The sequence below is a fragment of the Perca fluviatilis genome, chromosome 21, assembly GCF_010015445.1.
Source record: "Perca fluviatilis chromosome 21, GENO_Pfluv_1.0, whole genome shotgun sequence".
NCBI classification, from domain to species: Eukaryota; Metazoa; Chordata; class Actinopteri; order Perciformes; family Percidae; genus Perca; species Perca fluviatilis.
The window spans coordinates 27704330-27722375 of record NC_053132.1 but is presented as its reverse complement, the minus strand read 5'-3'; the positions used below and the strand labels follow the sequence as shown (position 1 = coordinate 27722375).

At 40.0% G+C, this 18046-nt stretch overlaps 1 protein-coding gene across 1 annotated transcript in view; it reads left to right on the top strand.

Annotated features, from left to right (window-relative positions):
* Positions 1 to 522: 522 nt before the first annotated feature.
* myocd (myocardin) overlaps positions 523 to 18046 on the top strand; it is an 80019-nt gene continuing 62495 nt past the window's right edge. The window contains exon 1 of the mRNA XM_039787831.1: positions 523 to 602. The gene's annotated coding sequence lies outside the window, so the exon portion shown is untranslated. The remainder of the gene's footprint in view (positions 603 to 18046) is intronic.

Here is an 18046-nt window from a genome sequence, read left to right as displayed (position 1 = left end):
GAGTTAGAGGCTCATTTTTCACATCGACACCTTGTGGGGGCTCTCTAAGCTACTGAATCCACAGAGTAGATGTGTTTAATATTTGCTCAGGAGCTAGGAAGGTCTGCTCTTTGTAAATTGTGTAAATTGATATGTTGGCAGCAGCGGCTGATGGAGGGATGCATCTGTGTGGCTGAAAGTGGGCTTAAAGCGCTGTAAACAAACAGACACGCACTCTGCCGTCTGCCTGGGCTCATATGGACCTCTGGAAAGAAACAATACAAAATCTGTATTCTGCAAACACTAACATGGCTGCACTCCAGCTCCCTGCACCACCGAGGATTGCTCAAATGCAAACATTCAAATAGCTGTTTGCTGTGTCTTTCATGCTTTTTCAAACTCAGTTAATGTTGGCTCTCAAACAGCTGACTGCGGTAGTAGTCAGAGTCAAGTGCTCCAATTATGCGCTCTCATTGGCTCTTGTTCTCTTTCACAGGTGGTTGAGTGACCGAAAGATATCTCTGCGGGAGTGGGTTGTGCTGGCTGGGCTACACAGGGCCAGTGGACGAAGAGAAGGAACCACGCACTGAAGAAGCAGCAGCTGTCGACAGAGGGCCAGAGCGGTAGGCTTCTCTTTTTAGATCCAAGCCCGATCAAATGATCCTGTTCACTCTCACAGGGTCCATATGATTATCCTGGAGACCAGCCCTGCAATTCTTAGAGCAAAGTAAGACAACCCCACCATTAGCTCTCATATGATTGACTAAGTGTTGATCATATGAATGCAGGGTTTTTCCTGACTCAGAATGGGCCTTTGGAGTGTGAACGCACAACAGCGAGCATGAGCTGTTCTCGTACAGTAAAGGCAATAAGTCTGTTACCTTATTTGAGAGAAATCTATGCATGTGCCTGTTATTTCTGACAATTTGATAATGCACATTATGCTTGAGTAAAGGAAACCCCAAATAATAAAACTGCTTAAAAAAATAATAATCATAATCTAAATACCACCATTAAAATCACAGAAAGAGTCCGGTACAGCCAGACTCTGGACAGTAAAACTGAGATCAGCGCTGCTATTAAAGTTTATGTTCTGTTTCTTCAACTGTTGTTTGGAAAATTGCTCTTTGGGGGGGACCCTGGATGATATTGACAGTTTGAACCCCAGTAGTTCATTTAAAGATCATTAGGCTTCTTCCTGTGAGCGAGCACAGTCTAGGGTCTGTAATGGTGTGACACTTTAAACAGTATAACAATGTTCCAAACACAATCTGATGTTAGCTGTGGGCTTCATGTTTCCAGACACTGTCAATCAAATCTGATTAAACCACACCCACACTACCCTGAGTTTTGGGCTGACATTCTTCTAAAAATACAGATGTTTTTTTCTGAGCTGTAACTTTGATTGCAGCTTATTTAATGGTGAATATTTAAACGACCCATATTTACTTGTATTGTTTGGCGTGGCCTTCTAGTGGCAGTAGTAATTATGACTGAGGAGCAAAGCAGGAAGTCATGTAACTTTACTGTATTAGGACCCAGAAAGTCCGTTAAGGTGAGGGTGGGAGGGTTCAAACAAGCACAGGACTTTTTATGTCCTGTTTGAAAAGAAAAAGGAATTGGTGCGTTTTTTTTCTGTTCTGTGTCACATGCGTAACCTGAGGAGAAGTAACCTAACAAATATACTGATTTTAACCCAAACCAGTATCTTTTTTTAAACCTAAGTAGTTTTGGTGTCTAAACCTATCCAAACTGGGACCGTTTCACAACTTTACCACGACCGTTACCTTCTCTGGTTTAGATAGGAGGACAGAAAACTCTCTGGGCCGTATTTCCTGCCACCCCTACTACTTTACTTCATGAAACGTTCTTGTGGGTTGTATTAGAGGGAAGGAATAAACCACCTACATGGTCATTTGGAGGACTGGTTGGTATTTAATGTTACGGAATAGATAGGATTTTTAAAAAAGTTTTCAGGGGCATTAAAGCATTTTAAAAATGCAAGAAGACTCAGAAACAATCTGTCATAAAGCAGAATAAAGTGTAAAGATTACAATTTTCATTTTAATCTAAAACTTTTATAGTTTACCTATAATTTATGAAATGGACTTAAGCAATTTTTTTTCAAGCCAACTTGATACAATTGTGCCAAAGTTGTCTTTTCTGTTTCCAATACTCACAACAATTTGAAACTTTTGTTGCAGTCTGTTTTTTTTTGTACTATCTCAAACAACGTTTGGATTGGCTCTTTAACGAAAGAACTGAATGTGCTGCTGCGCAGTGCCATGAACAGTGTTCAGGAAGATCCCCTTAGTGTGGAGCCACTGCTGAACAGAGACATAAAGCAACAGTTGATCCTGTAGTCAACACAATGTGCAATGTGTCTTTGGACATTTTACCCTTTTTTGGATGAGTATGCCATCCGACTGTGATGATGTCTCAGTCTGACTTTGCCTCTCAGGACTCATTTAGGTGTAGAAAAGAGTTTAACAGTCATGATCCTGCTGACTGTGAATAAGCTTTAGGCAGAAGGATTGTTGTTGTCTTGGACATTCGGTTTCAGGGACACTAATGGTAGCCTTCCAATGATTAAGGAAGTTGTCTATATCTATTCAAAAAGCTGGGAGTAACACACAGACAAGCTCACCTCAATTTTATCAGCATCATTGTTGTTTCAAAACTTCAGAAAGCAAAATCACTTGTAGCATATTATTTCAGCCCACATACAAGCAGCAGGTAAAGAAGTGTGCACGTCACACATCTGTGCCAAGGAAGTCCCCGGGCCAGATAAAACACGGTTGTTTGAACATTTTATTGAATCCATCTGATGACTAATCCATTCTGAAATATCTCAGCCCAAATCAACCTAGCTTAAATGCCACTGGCCTAACAGGGCTGAAGGTGAAAGTATCCGAGGAATCCTGTGATTTAAATCGCTATTTTAAGACTGATGTATCCCTGCAGACGCGCAGGATAGCCAGAGCAGCACAACATTTCCCTCTGCGCTCCTAGACCCTACAGAGTTTTCCATGATGTCATGTGTGGCGCGGGAGTGAGAGTAATTGCAGAGGCAGATGAACATAAACTGGAATCTCCTCAGATTCAGCCATTGATTCAATCACCTTATTCTTCAAATCAGCCAAAAACAAAACGAGTGCGGAGGCCAGACTGTGGCTCCTCATGTTCCTGCCAAAGACTCCAAACACAAATGAAAGATAAGAATGTTACTGACATCATTTACTGCTGATGGATACAGCCGAAATGCACTGAGGACAGCTCATTAAGTCAGCAGACTGACTGGCTGTTACTGGATATAAGGTCAATATTAATATTAAGGTTTAGGTAGTCTATATCCACGACTAGGGTTGAGTACCGTTCACACTTTTATCTGTACCAATGCCGGTACCTCAAATTTGGTTCTGGTACCCAACGGTATCTTTTTTTGGTACTTTCCCTCTGTAATAAGAAAAAAATAATTTCAGTTGTAAATATAATTACAAACCTATTCATGCAATTAACATTTAGTTATTTCTTTAGAACATTTTACACTGAAAACTAAATAAACAAAAATAAAACCCTTCCCTCTCCGGTCCCATACCTGTCCCTACAACGTATTAAATCAAATAAATATTCATTATTCTTGTATTTGTATATTATTCTATTTTTCTTTATTCTTTATTCTATGTTTTATTTTCATGACCGTTTTTAATTGCTCTTATGTTTTATGTAAAGCACTGTGAATTGCCTTGTTGCTGAAATGTGCTGTAGAAATAAAGTTACCTTACAACCTCAGCCTGTCAGTCAGTCACCAGGGCATAGAAACCACTGCTGTGCCTGCTTGTCTCAGAGGAAGTGTAACCGCACCGCGACCGCTTTCACCTTTCCATTAATATCATAACGCTGTCTGTGTAATGTTTTGAAAAGTGTAACCACACTTGCACCTGCTTTACCGGCATTGCCGTGACTCACTGTGACTTCAACAAAACTGCTGAGCCGACCTAGTTTGCTCCATCCACGTGTGTGTGCGTATGTGTCGGAGCTCCATTCTCTGTCAACATGCAGAGAGGACAGATAAGTTTGCTCTCAGGTGCCAAAATTTGGCACCGTTTGATTTAGCGTGAATCGGTCCACGGTAGAACCAATGTAATTCGGTCGGTACCCAAAAAACTACAGAGTTCGGTACCCAACCTTATCCACAACGTTCTAATTCTAGGATTGCTCCGGTGCTGCTGAAAATTCCGCCAGATGTCCTTCTTTTCGGATGGATGTCCGTCCCCTTCCTCTTTCTTTTTTTGTTGGAATTTTAAACGTACACATGTTCCACCAAAACAAGTTCCTTCCCGAGACTATTTTGCAGAGGCACCGTTGCTCCGTCCAGCGCTTAGCACCGACCAAGACGATTGTGATTGGTTTAAAGAAATGCCAATAAACCAGAGCATGTTTTTCTCCCATACAGGAATGCTGTGTGGACTAGCCAGACCATGCTCCGCAATGTTGTTGAGGAAGGTCTGACAATGTGAGACTAAGGTGTAGGTTTGAAATGAAAAACCTGATTCATAAATGATATATATCGTACACCTTTAGCTTTTAAAAATATAAACACAAGCAACTGTAAGATAAGATAAGATATTTTTTATTGTCCCTGAAGGGATATTTGTTTTGGACTACAGAAAATACAGAAAATAAGCATCTCTCAACACATACTCTCATGCAACACAAAACATGCTCTCATATACATTAGACAGGTACCTATATAGTATTGACTGGGTAAACCCAGCCCCATCTGCTGGTGATTTGATTTCGCCCTGCAGCTCAGGCTGGAAACCTGTAAATTTTTCTATTCTGCTTCCGTTACAAATTTGCGGGGACTAATCACAAACTGGCTTATCCACCTATTATATCCGCTATTGGCGGGTTTAACACGATAACGATAGAAAAGCGACGGCAAGCAGCTTTTTGTTTACATTCAACATGGCGAAGCGCAGCAACCTGTTGATGCCGCTGTCGCTGCTGTTTTAAAATGTCACCCGGATCGCTGGTCTGATTGGTTGAAGGACTATCCAATTGCGTACAGAGTCATTTCAACTATGCCCATTTCTCACGCCTCTTGTGCAGTAGAAAATACAGAGCAGACTCCCCAGACTAATGTTCAACGTTAAAAGATTGAGCTTGGTCTGGTGATAGCCAGACTATATATAGTAAGCACATTAACTCCTCCTTTCAGTGGCAGTTTTTAATTGAGCAACCCCGTCGGCTGTTGTAGCACAGCCTTTGCACAACTAACATATTGCCCAACCCCAATAGCCTATGTATTGCACAAATGACAATGGACAACCCAAATAGCCTACGTATTGCACAAATTTCCACATAACCTATGCAGTACACAATGACATATTGAACAATCCAACAGCCCATGAATTGCACCACTAACATATTGCATAACCCCAATAACCTACTTATTGCATGATGACATAGTGCACAACCCAGCCGGCCTACATGTTAGTGTTGATAAGCTTAATGGACATAGGCACAAATCAGTGTTTATATCGGTTTAGAAAGTTATTGGGGTTTGGGGCCTGCTTAAATCTAATGTTTCACTTATTTTAAAAAGCAAAGCCCTCCCCAGTGTTATTAATATTTCCTTTGTCCCCTGCCCTTGGGGGGCTCCAAAGAGTTTCAGGCTCGGCTCTTTGTCAGGAGTAAATTTTGAGAGCTGGTATCTTATCACAGGGAGGTTTTCTCTCGGTCAATTGTCCTTAGTTCAGGTGTTGTGTTTCTGTAGTGTTGATATACTTTTGTAAGACGTATAAATGGCAATACATCTCCTGGCTATATTCCTAGAGCAGGAGTGTCAAACTCAGTTTCACTACGGGCCACACTGGAAAACGAAAATCACACCAAGAGCCATATATGTTTAGTTTATTGACATAAAATATCTTTGACTGTTATTGCATGTCTCATATAGTCTTCTCACTTACAGTTTGGTTGACATAAAACCCTAAAAAAGTGAACAAAAATGTTTCAACAGGTCGGAAAAGGTGACAGAAACGTCTGAAAAAGTGACAGAAGTGTCTGAAAAAGTGACCAAAACTTCGGGAAAAGCAACAAAAACTTAGGTGGGCCAAAATTGATTGTGAACCTAAATTGATATGCAGGCCGGATCAAAATCTGCGAGGGGCCTTGAGTTTGAAACATGTGTCCTAGAGCTTTATAAGAGTCCAAATGATGGCATCAGTAACTCTCCTCATAGGAACTAACTCTAACTCATAGGAATATTTGTCTTCAGAGCTTGTCATACAAAAAGGCAACCCTATCTATTTTGTCTTCCATTAACTTATTAATTTCATTCCTTCTTTTATTTAATAGCACATAAAGAAAGAACTACCGGAGCAATATTAATAATTACAGAATATGCAAAGGAGGCCAGAAGCCTAAAAGGCTTTTTAAGGGTCTCCCCACGTTTTTGCACTCTTTAGATCGTCCAGATGAAATGATTATGATGGGTGACTTTAACAGCAAATGGCTATGTGGTTCATCTCTCAAACCTATTCAGCAGTACAACCGTACTTGTACGTTGATAACTGTATAATCAAAAAATCCACCAAAACTCCTACTACTCCTATGATGGTTAAGGGTGTCTGTCTTGTAGCTGAGTCAGCAGCTGTGTCTGTGTCTGTTTGAATGTTTTGCTTCATCTACTGTGTTTTCTGTATATTTGTGTTAGGCTCACCTTGAAAACAAGGCTGTTTTTTCTCCAGAGGTTCATGCTTTTAATAAATGTCTCTATTTCGCATTCAAGGCGTTACTAGTGTAACAGCCTGCTCCCTTTTGGAAAAGGCAGTATTCCTCAAAATCTTGTTTTTCATCTTTGCTTTCATACATCAGTGATCATGTAAATGAAAATTATTCTTTTGTTTGCCATCATAAGACCAGGCAGGAATGGAGAGGCAAGGAAAGAAATGAAACATATTTATTCTTTTATCCTTCATTTAAAATCATCCTAAGGTTCACTGATTGATCACTTTGTCCCTGAACTAGGTCTGTGAATGCCGAACAAGTCGCAGTAAACATGCAATCAGACTTCACTGGCCTCACATCACACACATGTTGATTGGGTAGCTGAAGGTGTCCCAGCACCACTGTAACTCTCCACTGGGTTTAACATCAAAACAGAGGTTTACCTGATACAGATCTGGGCAACGCTCTTTTCATTTAGTAAAATAAGAGTGGAGGAGAGGTCCGAGTGGGTAAGAACGTTGTTTGGCAGCTCAGGACTCTCTAACACCTGCAGTAAAACAACTCTCATTGCTCCAGTCTGGCTTTTCGTGCAGCACCTCGTGGATTCCACACTGATTTGATGGTGGCCGGCGTTGTGGAGATTACTCTCATCTGGAGGAGATTAGCCAGTGATGCTGATAGACATGATCAGCCCAGCACTCGATCATCTCATGCAGTTTAACATCGGCTCTGCACAACTTGCTTGTTGATGTAGCGCTGTGCCCGTAAACTGGCTGATTTTCATCAGAGGAAATGAACTTAGCTCTTTGATTATGGACAATTATCCATTGCACTATGCATTGCACAACAGCTTTAACCCCATGCCTGTGGTTACAATATGAACTTGGTTCAGGAGAAAAAAAAGATTTTAAATGAATGTAATGAACAGATATTACTGTAGACATGATAAGAGTGGCTTGCTCTGTGAACACAGAGAGACACACATGTTTACCTAAGGCTTTTCTGCAGACCGGCCAGGCCTTCTATCTTAGCCACCATCAGCATAAAACCTCACCGCCATAACAAAAACCAGCGTTTTAGTTTTTTAGCAACAGGTGGAATGTGTGCCGACCTTTCCTGCTGTTGTTTTTAGCTCCTAATTCATCCGTGAAATTACTCACATGTTCATTCATCATCCGAGCGAAGCCGAGAGCAACAGGCCCCGAGACCAGAATCAGTTGATGGATAGAACATTATTACCTCAGTCCACACGCGCAGTAAACACATTTATTATTTATCAAACCAGTCTGTGTGACGTGATGAAAAACCAAATGGGAGAGCATGAAGTAAATACTTGTATTCAATATGAAGGTTAAAAATAAATACAAACCCAGGGTCTGTTTGTAGTGCCGACCCAAGTTTGTAATTGGTTTCATATTTAGTTATGCTACAGTAAAACTTATTGAAAGGTATACCAGGGTTCTGTGAGCTCAGACACATAAATAAATCTGTTACCTTTGTTGCAAAATGCTGCGTTCCTCCTCATGCCAAGTGCTCTGTTGACTGGACATTGATCGCTGATTCTTTTTTTTTTTTGTTGGTTGTAAGCTTTGAAATATTCGCCTGCCTGGGCCAAGTGCTGTTCAACTATCTGGAATGTACAGTTAAAATTGCTTTGCAGCTAATATAAATACAGGCCACGGCTGTTGTAGTGCAGAGAGATGGCAGGCCCTTGTGTGGAGTGCAGGCAACTCTTAGTCATAGGCTCTTCCAGTGAAGTAAAAGGTGGCCATGTTAGCGTTTATGTTGATGAACGTGTAAGTGAGCGTGTGTGTTCTGCTGCTGCCCTCAGCCACTGACAACTCATTTAGAAGATGAGGTCACCATGGAGAAGACATTGCTGTGTCTCAGTGATCCTCCAAGACACTCATACCCCTCTGAGAGTATTTTTCAGAGAGGTCCATGTAAAAAGATAATTATTAAATAAATAATCAGACGAATAAATAGTGTAAAATTTAGAAATAGAACCAACAATTCAGTTCTATTCATACACTTGAAAAAATAAATTAATAAAACTTGACACATTATTTAGAAACACCCTTTTTCAAAAGTCTGTTTTATTTCATAATGTCACTTTCCATAACAGCAGTGTTGTTTTTTGGTTGTTATTTTTTTTTGTGTTTATTTGTATAGGGACCAGTATGTAGAATGGACTTATGCCACCCACCACAGCATTTATAGCCTAAGCTAATTTGTAATGCACGTCCCTAGATGGACCCCTTTTAAATATAATAACTCAACCCTTGCAAAAAGACAGTAAAGAACACAAGTTCATCAATAGATACATACCTTAAAATGCAAAAACTCACAAGGAAATACAGACAAAACAATACACAACACAAGCTGAAGAAGAAGTTTAAAATTATTCCAGTCAGGATCATTTTTAGGTTCAATAGGAAACAAATTCCACATATTGATCCCCCGAACAGAAAAGGCTGTTTGTCCTAATGATGATTTACGTAAGGACATCTTACAGTTCCCGTTGGATGTTCCACGCGATACAGAACCCAAAGCTCTGTGAGGAACCACTAGGTCACAGAGCACCTGGGGAGCCTGGCTATGTATGCACAAGTTTAAGATTTGCACATTTAATAAAATTATAAAAATGTAACATATTTAATTTCTTGTTAGTAGTCACATGCCACCCTCCCTGGCTTTAAGCAGCTATAATCTGTACCTTTATATTAACATTGGGTCACATTAATTGCACACAGGAACTGTAGGGGGCGGAGTTTCCTCCTAAATTGTGAAACTCTTGGTTGCAGCTTTAATTAATTAAAAAGTTATATTGGTTCTGCAACAGCTCTGTAAGCAGTCTGCAACACTTGCAAACAAACCGTAATAATTGCTTAAAGCATTTAAACAAACTTTGGTGTCGGAGTTTGTAACATTCCAAAATGTAATTTTGACTAAAAGATTTTTTTGTACCGTAAATGCATATCGTGTTCCAAATATCAGCTATCTGTTTCATGAACTACGGTATTGGTATCGTCCCTGAAAACCCAGTATGGGTCAATCCCTGCACTCCTCCGGATGAAAAGCTTTCTCTTTCTGCGGTTGGTTTTCTGAGATGTTGCTGTGTGTTCGAACCCTCAAGAGCCGTAGTTTTCACTCTGAAGATTTTGAAAAGTCAGATGGTCTCTGTGCTCGCTCTAAACAACAGGACCTAGCTGACAACGCTGACTTTGATGCTGACAAGTAATCCAAGCTAACAACCCAGGCTAGCTAGTTAGCAGGCTTTAGCATTTGTAGCCTTGTTCAGATGGAAAAGCGGTCTGTGTACTGTACAATAAAAAACATGTATGAAAATCAGAATGATGAAGTGACAGTTCATAATAATGATAATGAGTTGAACTTTAATAAGATGATGAATTATTTCACAAATTACTGGTGCAGTTGTATATTGCAGGCGATTGATGAAACCCATCGGGGCTCCATATTTAGGCAGCAGGATAAAGGGCATTGTATAATCTCATTGGTTGACTCACATTTGGACAGTTTTTGGGAGGGGAAATAGATGTTATTATGATTTCTTAGCTTTTATTATTATGAAAAGGATTTTCAGATTTGAAACTACTGTCTACTGGAAAGAAAAACTCAGCTGGGCGGCTATTAAACTTTCCATGATTGTCGCTAATATGCTCAGTGGATATGAGCAAGGACAAATGCAATATAGAGGGAATTAAAGGGCTTACTTCAGAAGCTTCCATTCAAAGTTTTCATTATTCGTTAGAGTCTTCACGAAGGCACGCAATTAAAGGAGTGCCCTGTTTCATCCGTCACCACAGATACCAGCCATATTTATTATAAAAGCTTTAAAAGCCTCCCTGGAGTTAATGTGGATACAGAAACACACACACACACACACACACACACACACACATACACACCAACGGGGACAGGAAAAAGAAAGCCTATACAGTTTATCATATGCACTATATATTTTCAGACGTATCAGTAATCAGTGCTCTACCACATGATATAGGACTCTTAAGTTAAGAACAACACTGACTGTGATCTAATCTATGGTCCTCTGTAATAATTCATTCATCAGCTGTTAGTCAGAGAGATTGAGACTGTCTAGTAATCTCTATCTCTCCAAACTCCGGAAAAGATTAGGTCATTGCATCCACCGTGCTATTTTTAGAGCCCTTTAACAGTGGCATATTAAACAAAACGCTTAGAAATTCAATTAAGAAACCACTCGCCCACAATGACCTGAAAATAACCCAGAGTTATTCTAAAACAAAGGCTCTGCCGACCAGCCGCTGTGCCGCCTCACATGTGGTTTGGAAACAGGAGTGCTTAAAACCACAGATTCTTAGGGGCTGCGGAGATTAATGAAGAGTTTCTTTTTCCAGGTGTTGTATTGTGGATACAAGAGCTTTGGGCGGTGAATTTTTACCAAGGGGAGAAATCCTCACAGTAGAAATGAAAACAGTAACACAATATACAGCTCTGATCCAGCTCATGGCTCAGATGCGAGGGCAGAAGCGCATTCCAGACCTGAGAGAAAAGAAGCGAGAACAGACGGCTCTGGATCATTCTCTGATATCGATCACATGTATAGCATTTATGTGAATGGGGGCTCTGCTACTTTTTTGTTGTATGTTTTATGGGTTTTCACAGCCCCCTTTCCCCCCTCAAACCTTTTAATAACACTGTCTGACACCCTGACATAAATATCAATAAAAGAGACATCTTAGTCCATGCTAACTTTTTTTTAGATATTGTCCTGTCATCATGAGCACTTCCCTAGGCTGTTAGTTATTTACTGTTGCTTTTATTGGCACGGCTTAAAGCTGCCACATGGGCTGTTGATTTTTATGTAAAATGATTCTTAGTGACAAAGTGGAGCTGCAACAGTGAAAAGTCCCTACAAATCAATTTGTTGTATTGGCATCAGTTTGATTAGACTAATAATTAAAAGACTGAAATACAATCTAAACACATTTGAGTTACTGCTGCATCATGCCAAGATGGTCTTAGTTTGCCAATATCTTTTGTAGAAAGTAGAGGTGTGGACTAGTCTAAAGTGAGTCAAAACCAAGTCATGTGACTTGAGTTGATAAAAGCAAAAAAAAAAAGACTTGCAACTCGACTTTGACCTTAAAGTGATGGTTCGGAGTAATTTCACCCTAGGGTCCTTTGCACCATGACCTCGAGCCAAACAACCCCCCCAGAAGCTTTTTTCAGCTGGGTCTAACATTGGACAAGTTAGCGTGAATAGCTTAGTGCAGGCGCTAATGGATCCACGTTTGTATCTCGTAAATGACCCCACTAATAATGCCCGAAATGATACCAAACTTCTACACTAGTACAAATAGGTTATGCATTCATAAAACGATGGATTGGAAAGTTTGTAAGTACACCAGAAGTTTATGTAAATAACACCTGTTGGCTTCTGCTCTCTGCTGCTGCTGCTACTGGCAGTAAGAGTGCTTACGTCTACAAATTACAACACCGAAAAGAGATACAACAAAAATATTTATTAATTTAATGATTAAATAAGGTAATGTCTCCAAACTTACCTCAATTATAACTTGTCTCCTGCTAGTTATACTGCAGCACTTACTTAAAAAAAAAAATAATTAAAAAATATTTTGTTGTATCTCTTTTCGGTGTTGTAATTTGTAGAAGTCCCTAAGCACTCTTACTGCCCGGTAGCAGTAGCAGCAGCAGCAGAGAGCAGAAGCCAACAGGCAAGTGTTATTTACATAAACTTCTGGTGTACTCACAAACTTTTCAATCCATCGTTTTATGAATGCATAACCTATTTGTACTACTGTAGAAGTTTGGAATCATTTCGGGCATTATTAGTGGGGTCATTTACGAGATACAAATGTGGATCCATTAGCGCCTGCACTAAGCTATTCAGCTGATAAAGCTAACTCTCCCAATGTTCGACCCAGGTGAAAAAAGCTTCTGGGGGGTTGTTTGGCTCGAGGTCATGGTGCAAAGGACCCTATGGTGAAATTACTGCGAACCATCACTTTAACTACACTTAGACTTTAGCCTTTTGACTTAGAATGACTCCATCCCAAAGATTAATGTTTAAGTTATAAACAAGTGGGAAGCAAATCAACTTTAAAAAAAAGGGGGGGAAATATCAAAGGATATACAGTACATTGAATAAATCAGAATATCATATCAATCAATCAATCAATCAATCATAGTATGATATTAATGAATAAAATACATTGATTTAATAGTTGTGAATCAGGATCTCGAGTGTTGTGATAAAATAGCTTATTAAAAATAAAGTGTATGTTAGAAGGCTAAAAGTTGTTGGTCTAATCTTTCTTAGTCTGGCTTACCAGATGTACAGTGCAGGTATAAAGCCTGACATCGGGCAAGTAAGGCATTATTATGAGGGGCCATCAGGGACATTATTCACAATTACCTCACACACATACAAGTGAAATGCTCTCACACACTACTGAAACACTCCCATTTCCGCTACTGACATGTTCTCATTTACATTACTGAAATGCTAGGATTTCACTTTCAATAGTGTGTATGAGAGTGTTTCAATAGTGTGTGTGAGAGCATTTCAATAGTGTGTGAGATCATTTCAGTAGTGTATATGAGAGTGTTTAAAATGATATAAAAAAATGCTTAACGCTCATAAAATAATTATATAGCTTTACTCAAAATAAAAGCCAGAATACCAGAAGATAGGTCTTTAAAGCTACATTGTGAAAGAATTACTCCCATCTAGCGTTGAGATCATTTATCGCAATCAACTCTCTCTCGCCACACAGTATTGCAACTACGGTAGCCTTCACGCTTCAAAAAGCAAAGGTGTACAAAAGGCCGTCTATCAGCCGTCATTGTTGGAGTTCATGCGTTCTCTTAATACATCCATGAGTTCATGTCGGAGAGTGGCGCGGACACCACAAGCGGGCACACGCGCCACCCGACAGAAAAGAGAGAGAAAGAAAAGGAGACTGCAGCGGTCCGGAGGATAATTAACTAGTTGGGATTTGGTGTGTGCCTCCAAAGCAGCTCCAATGTTCACTCTTTTTCCAGTCTCTTGCTCTTTTCAATATCCGTTTTCTTTTTCTGGGCGAAGAAGAAAAAAAATGTGATTTTGAATACCTGTGGTCCTCCAGGTTTCCTTCTTCAAACTTGCCGGGCCGGGAAGCGACGATACCCGTTAGCTGTGGGTCAAAAACGCAAAAGGCGGAGCAGTATAGCCTGTATGTCCCTTACTGTCTAACGTATTTCAAGATGGCGCATCATTATGGAGCGCCTACCCCAGTTCATGCAAGCGCAAATGTAAAATTCCAAGCTAATAGGAATACTTGAAATTGATGGTGGTCAATATTCACGAAAAAGGACAAGTTTGTGAAGGGCAATACAGATTTTGATAATGAACAACTACAAACGTTACACACTGGGGCTTTAATTTCTTTTTAAAAATACAGAGAGAGCTTACCATTCTAATATACAAATGCAGTGAGTTCCACAGTTTAGAGGCATAAAAACAAAAGGCACTCACAGCTATGATTTTATTGGAAGATATCTTGTCACTTACAAAACAATAACATTGTCCTATCCCTTTCATAAAGGAACAGTAGAACACTGTGTGCAGTGCACTGATGCCACATCTGTGTTGACATCCAAACGTTCACCTCTCAGTACCATTTGCAGCTGCTTAAGTGCAAAAATGCAATTACAGATCATGAGAATATCCCTTTAAGCTTGTGTGCGCTTTTCAAATACAAACATAACCCAAATAACACACAAGAATTTGGATCAGCCCAGTGCAATAGGTCCTGCTTGTAATAACTGTGTTCCTATCAAGGTACACAATAGCAGCAGAGGAGGTTTGCATGCAAGGTGAAATCATTCTCAGCTCTGTTCCACCTTGCTCTCTCAACCATCCTTATGTGTTGTGAATAATAAAAAAGAAGAATTCATTTTACGGTTTTACTAGTCAGCAACCCAGGTATGCATTAGTCAAAATAAGGGGAAAGTTAGAACCATATGTTAATTTGAATGGGAGGCACCTGGTTGTGATTAGGGCCATGCTGCAGATGAGAGAAACACACAATGGGCTTTAGTCAGGACAGGACAACACTGGCTCAAATCAGAATAAAAAGATTTCTAAAATCTAAAGCATTGTTTTTTTTAGGCTGCTGGACCGGCTTACTGAGGACACATAGCTGTGTTTATGAGCAGATCAGTATGGTGATGGACAGGGCAGAATCTCCAAAGACCAAATCATCCATAAATTATAATGTAATTTTGTTTAACTAGGTCCCTCTCAGTATGCGGGCTTGTTTGAGCACACAGTTCTTTTCTTCTCTCATAGAGGCCTCGGCAGAGCTTACGAGACAGCGTTTTTGAGGTGTTATTCATTTCACATCGGAGGTCTTTGTAAAAGCCAAACCTTGAACAGGTGTTGGAAATAAAATACAAAACATCAGCTTTTTGTTAAGATTTTTGTTTTGCAGATCTAGAGAAGTGGTTCTCCCAATAGCACTGGGACATTTAACTCATAACATCCCGATGCATACACATAAAATGCTCATAAACGTTCTATACCTCCTTTGTCACTATCAAAATAATTTTTTTTAGCTCCACACATACCGGTAGACACACTGCATGCTATCAAGTGGATTAATATTTTTTGGTGTCTAAATATATTTAGCATCTGATTACTGTAAGCCTCACAGCTAAGCAAGTGGGCATTTCTGCGTGTGTAGGTGCGACGCTGTCCGTAGCACTGAAACAGAGCGATTGACAGACAGACAGACAGACAGACAAAGAGAGAGGGAGACAGACAGACAGACAGAATACTTCACGGTTTCTTGGTTTTTGATAAGTAATGAGAACAGCAAAATCCTCCACAGGCTTCAGTGCATACAGCAGCTGTCAACCCAAATGTGATGGAAAACATGTAGAAACCAGTGCGACCTGTGAGAAACTCTGAAGTCACATAGACTGTGTGTGTGTGTGTGTGTGTGTGTGTGTGTGTGTGTGTGTGTGTGTGTGTGTGTGTGTGTGTGTGTGTGTGTGTGTGTGTGTGTGTGCGTGTGTGTGTGCGTGTGTGTGATGAAATAAAGTGTGTTTTACAGTGAATGGTTGGCACTGTAGATCTCACTGATATCATTATTGGTCATCTTGTCTTGGTGGTTCTGATTGTGGTCACTTGTGTCTTGACTTAGCTAGTCATAGCTTTGGAGCATGTGGAAAGTTTTAGCAACAGTAGGATAACATAACATATAGATTGACATTGTAACTACACTGTCTGCCAGTATACGATTCATTGGTTTTCATATTGCTTTGGCAGTACCGGCAAAAGTTACCACCAGGTGGCTTACTCCACCAGCCACCAATGATATAACTGTAGTGATGGAAACACATTGGACCAAAAGATAATTCCAGCTCACCATGAGATAGTGTGCTTTATTTCACAGTGTTGTGATTGATAAGCCTCTTTGTTCTAGATATGCTCTATATTAAAGTGTGGAACAGAGAAAGTGTTACCTCCAAATGTCTCCTAAATGCTGCCTATCCCAAAGGCCAAGTATAACATGGCGTCGAGGGTCTTCAGCGGACATCCCAGAAGCTACGGGAATCAGCTTTAGCAAAAACAACAGAATACCAACTTTTATATTGAAATCACGCTAGCTGCCAATTGTATGGAGATGCTATCAGGATCAAAGTATGTGTTCATTACAGATGCACTTCAATTAATGCTCAGGACAGCCATCTAGTCTGATCATTCTCTGTTTATGTACATTGTCCATTTTCAATACACCTTGGAAATTTCATTAAAATGAAGAAGAGCTACACCAGATATCTAGCTTTTGATCTACTGTTTGCTTTGGTTTGATGTAGACGGCTGTCGAATGATACGAAGCATTGTGCTAGTTGGCTTTACAGTGAAAGTAGGAAGAAGGGGAGAGTGGGGTGAAATGAGTCAATTTTATTTTAAATCAGTTCAATTAATATTATGATTATTATTACGAATAAGTTAATTCAGAAAAATAAATATGTACTTTTATCAAACTATATCTACTTTGTCTATTTATAGAATCTTGAGGACATTTTCAAATGTTAGTCTTTTTAAGTAGAGCCTTGGTCTTATTTCCATCAACAATGTTGTCCACTCATTTGTCAGATGTTTGTGTCTTCTGTCTGTCTATATTATATATTTTTACACCTTTTTGACAAATTGGTTGTGTGCACTCAACCCTATCGCCCGACAACAACATTGATGTCGATGACGATTTTGCTAAACCTCACATTTTGTTCAATGACTATGACATTTTTTTTATTATTAAATGATGCTCCTTTTCAGATCCATACTCTTATTTTGGGTTTCTACTAAAAAATTATTACATGCTTTAATAAAAAAAAAACATAATGCACAGATAACCAAGGCAAAGGCTGGGTGTGTCGGCTGAGCAGGAGACAGGCAGGGGGAATATGGTGGTTAACCAGGTATTTAAATGAAGAGTGGAAGATCCAGGTAAGAAAAAACAGATCCAGAGTGTGAAGAAAGAACAAAAAATGAGGTTAGACTGAAGACAAGCAAGATGTAACGTTAACCCAGGAGACTAGAAGACACTAAGGGCCTAATTTACTAACACTAGCGCAGTTTGCGCTGCGTCTGTTTATGCGAGTTCGGTAATATCGCACGCTATGCTTCCACATTTTGCGTAGTATTTATCAACCCTGACACCCATCAGGCAATCAGCGTCTTTCTCCACCCACTATACCGTAAATTGCGCCGAAGCAAAGCGGTACTTGTGCTATGATATGGCTGAGTGCAGACTGCGATATTCCCACTGCTGATGCTATGACTGTTTGAAATTATCCTGATGCCAATATTTGTAATGTAGCGAGGAGTTTAACAGCTGCTGGAATGGGATGTGAACGCTGAGTGGGAGATTCAATTTCATCTTTGATTTCTTCCAGTAACTCTAATATTGCATGGCTGCTTGATCTGTAACGCTAAATGATGTTGTGTTCACTGACAAAGTGTGATTCTTGTGTTAAAAATATTTTCAGCCTTGCCTATGTCTTCGTCTTGCTCAAATTACTGTTGCCATTTCACCAGCGGCATAAAGGTCTACGAGGAAACTCGTTTCCGGCTGGTTTAGACCTGCTTTTAAGAGGCGGAGAATTTCCCCCGCAGAATAGAGGCGCGCTCTTACTGACAGTCTTTGTAAATACCACGGAATATATAATTAGGTGCACTTTGCGCTTATCCTCCAACCTTTTGGGTGGAACTCCCACTTTCCCCACGACCCTCCCACGAACGCATATTGAA